Source organism: Pelecanus crispus, chromosome 9, assembly GCF_030463565.1.
Source record: "Pelecanus crispus isolate bPelCri1 chromosome 9, bPelCri1.pri, whole genome shotgun sequence".
Taxonomy (NCBI): Eukaryota; Metazoa; Chordata; class Aves; order Pelecaniformes; family Pelecanidae; genus Pelecanus; species Pelecanus crispus.
This window is the reverse complement of record NC_134651.1, coordinates 27,636,513-27,645,007: the sequence shown is the minus strand read 5'-3', so window position 1 is coordinate 27,645,007 and position 8,495 is coordinate 27,636,513.

Here is an 8,495-nt window from a genome sequence, read left to right as displayed (position 1 = left end):
AAGGTCTCCCCTCAGCCTCCTCTCCTCCAGGCTAAACAACCCCAGTTCCCTCAGCCGCTCCTCATAAGGCCTGTGCTCCAGACCCTTCACCAGCCTTGTTGCCCTTCTCTGGACACGCTCCACCACCTCAGTGTCTTTCTTGTAGTGAGGGGCCCAAAACTGGACACAGTATTCCAGGTGCGGCCTCACCAGCGCCGAGTACAGGGGGACAATCACCTCCCTGCTCCTGCTGGCCACAGCATTCCTGATACAAGCCAGGATGCTGTTGGCCTTCTTGGCCACCTGGGCACACTGCTGGCTCATGTTCAGCCGGCTGTCTACCAACACCCCCAGGTCCTTTTTGGCCAGGCAGCTTTCCAGCCACTCTTCCCCAAGCCTGTAGCGTTGCATGGGGTTGTTGTGACCCAAGTGCAGGACCCTGCACTTGGCCTTGTTAAACCCCATACAGTTGGCCTCAGCCCATCGATCCAGCCTGTCCAAACATGACAGAATGAGCTCATGTAGCAGACTTACCTACTGAACACTTTTGGCTGCTTCACCAGTCTTTCACCCCATTATGCATCCTGCTAACAGCTCACACCAAAAATGCACAATTTTAAATAAACCAGTAGTTTGCAGAGCAGGAAGCACAATGATCCTGACTTCCCGGGATTTCTGGTCTCAAGATGTACACCTCCGAGGATTTTCTGATGTGCAATAAGCACTGATATCCCTCTGCAGTCTCCCCTTCACTGTAGGAATTAACAGGGCATTTCCCCCTCTACCCAGCAGCTTATGGGCACAAGAATCATTGGAAAATAATTCCATACAATGCGTCTGTCTTCCCGACAAATTAGTTGAAACTGTCAAAATGTTAAAAAGGCATGGGAAGAGAGAAGTCTCTCTGGCTGGCTTGGCAAATACATCATCTTAATTTCCTCAGAAAGTGAGGCTAAAAAAACCCCAAAGCCACACTCACAAATCGTGTAAAGGACCATTTCCTCTATCGCCCCTAAAATGCAGAACGATCCTAACTCTTTTCACAAAATTTTCACACTTGCCATCATGGTAATCTAAGTTCTCCATGTACTAACAGAATGCAGTTTTAAAATCATACATCATATGTCCCAACAGGAGGGAAATATTATAAGGAAAGAGTCTCAGTTTCTTGTTGCAATGTGATCTTTCTTTTAACCACCAGACTAACCAATAATATAAAAATTCAAAATTATTACACTTCTAGATATACAAAACCTATTTTATGCCTTCTGGGCACCTTCTGAATTCTATGATTGGAAAGACAGCAGTTTTATAGGTGGGAGTATAAAAAATTTCCAGCATGTTAAAAATCTCTGAAATATTTGTTTTGCAGTTTTCCTGAAGCACACAACATATACATAAAATTAAAGATGGCTTGGTTTAAAAGGTTTTTTTCTTTCTTTTTATATTCAAAGCTACTTTGAACTGTATTTCCATCATTAGTGTTATTCTACAACCTGACATGCTACCTTCCACACCTCTTCACAGAGAGCAGTAATTCAACAAGCACATTCCAGTAGCAGAAGATTCTCTTTCCTCTGGTCAGAGACACCCCTAGAAAAACATTGCACCGTTTGTATTCCAGGGCTTTGTGCTCCGAGCGCAACTACAACGAGCAGGCAGCAGTGCAGGCAGCAGCCTCGTAGTCCTGAGGCGACAAAACCAGCCCTGTGCTTCAGCTGGCTCAGCTGAGCCCAATGTATCACATCTGCAGCCTGTACACATATCCTACGCTGTGACCTGGAGTGACTGCTCAGTAAAAACAGACTTACTTTCTGCCACTGCAATTCCAAGGGTGGCAAAGAGCAAGGGAGCTGGTAATAATTTCAAGAATGGAGTACCGATTTAGCAGAATTTGTTATAACTTGTTTCCTTATTGCAGTATGAAGGAGCTTTAAAACACAGACATGGACTGGAATTATTGCAGGAAATCCTGCAATTTCATAAGCTAGAGATCATAGGTTGAAGAAACATTTTTATCCTCCCAGAGTACCAAAGGAATAGGTCAACATAAAAACATCAGTGTTTGCAGCAAAGCCAAGAGACCTAATCAGCTTAGTTTTCAATCGCCACTCTTCCTGTTACATCATGCAAATGCGTACCAGGACTTGAAAATATAATCTCCCCATCAAGTATTTTTTCCCTCTTGAAAAATTTGATGCCTGAATTCCAAGACTTGAGCTAGCCAACAGCCATGATTAAGAATGCCTCATGCCAACATCAGTGAAAAAGCTCTTCTGGGTTACAGAAGAAAACCAGGCAAAATAGCGTTCTAGCAAGTCTCATAGTCTCCTACACAACAGGAAGTATTACAGCCTACACACTAACAACAAAGCATGATCGAAGGTTGTGTTTGTTGGGTTCTTTTGCTTTATAAACATGAAATCAACATTTGAAAAATCCTGATTTTTTTTTCCTTTCTCCAAATGGACTTTTACAGCACTCTAGGGAAGGAACAGTACCCATTGCTGCCACTACCAACTACCCGCTGGCTGAACTCTGCAAGAAGAGAGCTGCCATCTAGACAATGGCAGTATGCCACAATTACAGCCTGCAATCTGCACAGCCACGTTCCTGTGGGAAACACAGCGCAAGTTCACGAGTGTGATAGTTCACACCAAACACTACTGAATAAACTTAGCCCAGGAGAGATTCTGACACAAGTTCCATGGCTGTGTTGGCGAGAAAGATAATAAAGATGTAGGGACTCACTCATAAGGCTTTCAGGAGCCTCCATTCTGAAACCAGCATTCGAGGGCTGTCAAGACAGAATAACCCCACCGTAAACCCTAACTTCTAAACAATATAAAATGTATTGGGAAACTGAAATTCCTAGTGAAAGTCAAATGCACTGTTGTTCTGTGTTCTCACTGTCTTCCCTTAGCATGAAGTACAACTTTGGATTTAATTTTTAACTCTCAAAAAATTAATTTACGCCATTCATTTGCAAAAGCCAGAGAATATCAGGAGTCCCAAGAGTCTGTTTACCATTCTGCTGATGCATGATGATGCAAAAGGTCCAACTCCTAGCTATGGAATTTTGCTCAAGATATCCCAATACTGTTTTAACAACAGAATATGATACACAGCAGCAAAACATCACTAATGATTTTGCAAACCAGCATAGAACAAGCACTTCAAAGACTTGGAAATGGAAAACATTAAAAAAATTTCAAAACGTTTGGTTGATGCTCTCAAGATTTCCTTAAAGGCATAAGAAAGATGATCATGATACAGCCTGAGCTGTCCAAGACATGCCACAATGCAAATGAGCTAATCATTGTGACTTGTTACTCATACATGAAAGAAACTATTAGTCCAGGAAAAAATAAAATAAAAGAACCTCTACACAAAATAACACAGTTCTCTGCCTCAACTACAATCCAGTTGAAATTTGTTGGGAAGAGCTGTACAGGAGTCAACTAAATCACACATCAGCTCCTGACCAATGTGTCTCCTGTAATACAAACCAGCAGCTGTGGCTCTTTGATAATCATAGCTCGAGTTTTACCTCTTTGCTCTCTTTTCATTCATGACTTTGCATCCATTTTTACTTAAGACGCTTTATTCTTTTACACTTGTCGTGGTTTAGCCCCAGCCAGCAACTAAGCACCACGCAGCCGCTCGCTCACTCCCCCTACCCCAGTGGGATGGGGGAGAGAATCGGAGGAGTAAGAGTGAGAAACACTCCTGGGTTGAGATAAGAACAGTTTAATAATTGAAATAACGTAAAATAGTAATGATAATAGTAACAATAAAATAATAATAATATACAAAGCAAGTGATGCACAATGCAATTGCTCACCACCTGCAGACCGATACCCAGACAGTTCCCGAGCAGCGATCGCTGCTCCCCGGCCAACCCCCCCCAGTTTATATACTGAGCGTGACATCATATGGTATGGAATAGCCCTTTGGGCAGTTTGGATCAACTGTTCTGGCTGTGCCCCTTCCCAGTTTCTTGTGCACCTGGCAGAGCATGGGAAGCTGAAAAGTCCTTGACTAGCATAAGCAGTACTCAGCAACAACTAAAACATCAGCGTGTTATCAACATTCTTCTCCTACTAAATCCAAAACACAGCACTGTGCCTGCTACTAGGAAGAAAATTAACTCTATCCCAGCTGAAACCAGGACAACACTCAAGCTCAAATTTGCGACTTCGGTATTGCCCTAAAGGTATGACTTTGCATTTATTCAAAAGTTTTACTTTCACATATGCCATAGTTTCTTAATCTCCTTCAGCTACATCCCTGTGTGCCCTCTTCCTTGTGCAAACCCAAGCATTTATTCAGCTAGCTCAAGGTTAAAATTAACCAAGGCTGGAAGGGGGAGGGAGGACAGTTGTAATTTAGAGCAGTTTTATAGTTCAGTTTACTATACTGCTGCAAAAACACTTCTGCCAGCAGCATGGGGAGAGGAAGAGCAACACCAAAACCATCCTTTTGATGGTAGTGCCAAGAGTCACCACAAAAGTCTGACTTGCCGTGTCAATCGTAAGCTGTTTATATCTGAATCTTTCCCACAAGGGACAGTCCCCAATATGGAGTGCTTCTTGTATTCTGTTTGCTCGCTATTTTTTGCAATTCAGTAAAATACAGAATCTTCCTCTGTTTTAACAATAAGCTGGTGACACAAAGACAGGAAAGGCCATGAAAAAAAAAAAAACAACCCCATGACCAGCTCAACATCCTGAAGTTATCCTGTCCTGTGCAAACCCTAAAATTATCAGTGCTCAAATAATGCTTTTTCCAATCTTTTGGCATTATGTGCTATGTCTTTAACAAATTACCTTTGTCAAAATACCTAATTTACAGAAATTAGTTATTTGCCATTATAATTAGGTGTGGGTTTCTCATGCTTTGACTTCTCAGAAGAATTTACTATCAAGTATCAGCATTGCTCTCAAACTGGGGGAAAAAAAAAAAGAAAAAGAAAAATTCCTTCTTTATAAGAAGTAGAAGTTAATTGGGAGACCCATTCTGTGCCACTGGTACAGGTGCTATAGAAAGATTTGAAAGCATTTTACCTTCTTATCTCACTAAAGTCAGTATGAGTCTATCTTCCAAAACCAGTGGTTTCATATATATTTGGGCTAGTAAATGTCATATTTTTATAGTATATTCTCATACAGATTCATGAAATCGGGCCTGTATTACTACAAGAAAAAAAAAGGGGTGGACTTAAATACCAAGAAAGCTGCCTAAAATGCTATAGCTTCTATACTGTTACCTCCTTTTTTAAACATTCGTCCACAGGGATCTAGCACTGGTGACAGGTTGAGGGGGAAAAAAGAAAATCTAATACTTGCACTGCTGAGAGTGTAGACCAGAAGCTCCAGCCTTTGCATTAGTAGAATTCAGTACCTTAAATATGGTTGCAAGACAAAATGAACCAGACAGCTAGACAACCAGGAGAACAGATGAACAGTCTCAGACTCTATCAGGTCCAAGAAAGGAACTGCAAGCGCAAGGAGTGCTTCTGTCAGAAAAGCACAGTCAAAAAAGCAGTTTTCTTTAATCGGTCTTGAAAGCTTTTTGGTTTTAGTGTCAAGGAGAGTTCTCCTCCATCACAATGCTGAATGAAGAATTACTTTAATACAGAGATGACCGAAAACCTTACAAATACTACAAAAAGACAGGAAGACACCATTTCAAGATACAAGAGCCCAGGGCACTGTCCAAACCTCAACAGACAGGCACCATACCTATCCTAGGGAATCCTAGAAAGGTATTCTCCACTCTTTCTGATCTACCAGTAGAAACTAGTGTATACATTAGATATCACAATATGATAACATTTACATAGTCATTTCGAGTATGTATACACACACAGATGCCTAGGATAGTGAAAAGTCAAAAACCTGGAAAGCTATCACCACTTGTGTATATCATAGATGCCAGTAGCTAAGACAAAAATCAGAGCGCTCCAGGAGAGGGGCTTCATCCCATCCCCATAGCATGGTTGAGGATTTGTGGCTTTCAGTCCTTAATGCTGACAAAGACAAAAAAAAAAAAAAAAAAAAAAAAGCCAGGATAATACCAGACTGTATGTATGATTCATTTCACAGATAATGACTAATATAAAGAAAAGAGGAATGGTATTAGTTCATTAACTTCTGCTGAAAACCAGCCCTCAACTACCCTTAGCATTCTTCCAAAATCTCTTCACTGCAATTGACTTTTATCTGGAAAACTTTCCCAAATTGATTTAACTTCTTTAAGTTAACTTGTCATAAAATGTTGGAGGGAAAAAAAAAAAAAAAATCCCATTTGTTCAATGTATGATTTGTTGTGCATTTGATAAAACTATGTGCACAGCTTAACATTTTCAGCATTTCTCATTCTGCTTGCATTGAATTTTCAGTTCATTCCCTATTTAAATATTTTTTCAGCTGGCTAAATAAGAAATGAATAGTGTTTCTCTTACCATATCTTCCTCGACCATACAGCCCCCATCTCTCAGTGAAATAAAAAAGTTTTTGTTCTTATTTACTACACAGAGATAACCAAAATCAGGAAAAATATACAAATGCAACTTATGGTCACAATATGAAAAAAAAATCTTTATGGCTCCTCATCTCTCCTTAGCCTACCAGCAACAGCAATTTGCTATTAGTAGAAGCCAGGGGTTTAAAAAAAAATTCCGCTCCTTCACACATTTCAGCTGAGAACAGAATACAGTGTCCATACAGTTGGCCTGCAGGGGAAGCTACAATCAGGTAGACCTTTGAGACCAGCAGCAGCAGCAATGAAAGTCTGTTGGTATTCACACAGAAAAAAATCCTATGCCATGGGTACTTGGTAGTCCCTCTCAACGCAATGCAATACTGATTTCCAGTAAACTATGACCAATTACTTAAAAAGACACACATTTAGCAGTGTTCACTCAGCCCAGAGAACATCAACATCAAGAAATATACAGGTTTTAAACAGATTATACCTCTTACATAGGAAAAACACCCTTTTATTATCAAGCATGTACCACTTCACCCACAACGTCTATTTGATAAATAACTTCTTACACAGATTTAATCTTTCTCTTCTTCACTTCCATTATCTCAAAGGAGCTAAAATGTGATGTTTCTTTACCAGCACTGATAAGACTGATCATTCCCAAATGTGTTCATCAACTAGCAGCAACACTACTTGTGGATTACTCTCATTTGCCTGAAGAAAGGACATAAACTATCAGGACCTATCAGGAGGGAGAAGCAAAAATTATCAGTAGCTCAAAAACTGTGGATAAAATACAAATAACTCAGGAGACAAAATTCCCAAACAGATTATAATCTTCAGCACTGTCATCTACTGAGTAAAACCAGAATATGTGGCTTTATGTTACTTTGCTTCAAGAACTATGATGTGAAAAATGTATTAAATTTACATGACATTTCCCCCCTAAATCACTCCAGCAGCTGCAAAATATTTCTTTTGAACCTGCTTGGCCTTATTAAAAATTCTGCCAGCATATAGTTCATATGCAAGCATGGTCTGCCTTGCTCTGTACACGTCACCATAGCCATTACATACACAGCCTCTCTCCTTCAACACAACGCAGTATCAGCCCATGAGCGCTCTCCTACCTAGCACCAGAACCCTGTAGTGCTAAGTTGTGCTTGGCCTCAGAGTGAGCTCCCCACCCCACTCCACTTTTCCTAGACTTACTGACATGCCCAAGCCCCATGCAGTACATCTGGAGAACCATTACTGCCAGCATCACTATGCCAGTGCTGCCCAGATCACCTCCTCTAGCACCCTCACACAGCACACTTAATAGCATAGGTTTAAAAAGAGAGGTGGTTTTTTTGTTTTTTTTTTGTTTTTTTTTACAGATAAGCGTTTTCCAAACACCAAGTTCCTGCTCCTGAAATCTAGCTGACATAGAAGGCAAATGAGAACTAGCCTTGTTTTCCTGCAAAACCATACTAGCGTAGTGCTGAGTGCTATAAACATGCTATTCAGAAAAGGGCATTCTTCCTGCACAGCGGATTAAGTACATCTACTTAAGAGAGAGTTTTAAACTCTAATTTAAAAAAAAAACCACCAAAATCAAGGCTTGAAAAATCTGTCATGTTTACAAACTCAGAAAAAAATTATTAGAAATAATATTGGAAATCGTGGAAAAAAAGTATTTCCTATCTTCAGTTCACACCCTGATGTTTGTGCTCCATTGCTGCTTTTTCAACGCTTATTTTCTTTTTTCTCACCAGTCTCTTCTATGCTTCTCACTCTTCCTGAACAGCATCCTCTCCACTCAATGGCATCAAAATTTCTCTCACTACCTTCTTATTCCCCTCCTCACTAAATTCTCATACATTCACACCCACAACTTCATGTAGGAAAAATTGAAAATTTATCAACTAATAGCTATAGGCTAAAAGGAAGAGATAGTGGGAAAAGTAGGGCTCTAGTGAGGGATCCACAGTTCAAACTGAGAAGCCAAATCAATCACTCAATTACAGGTAAGCATCAGATCT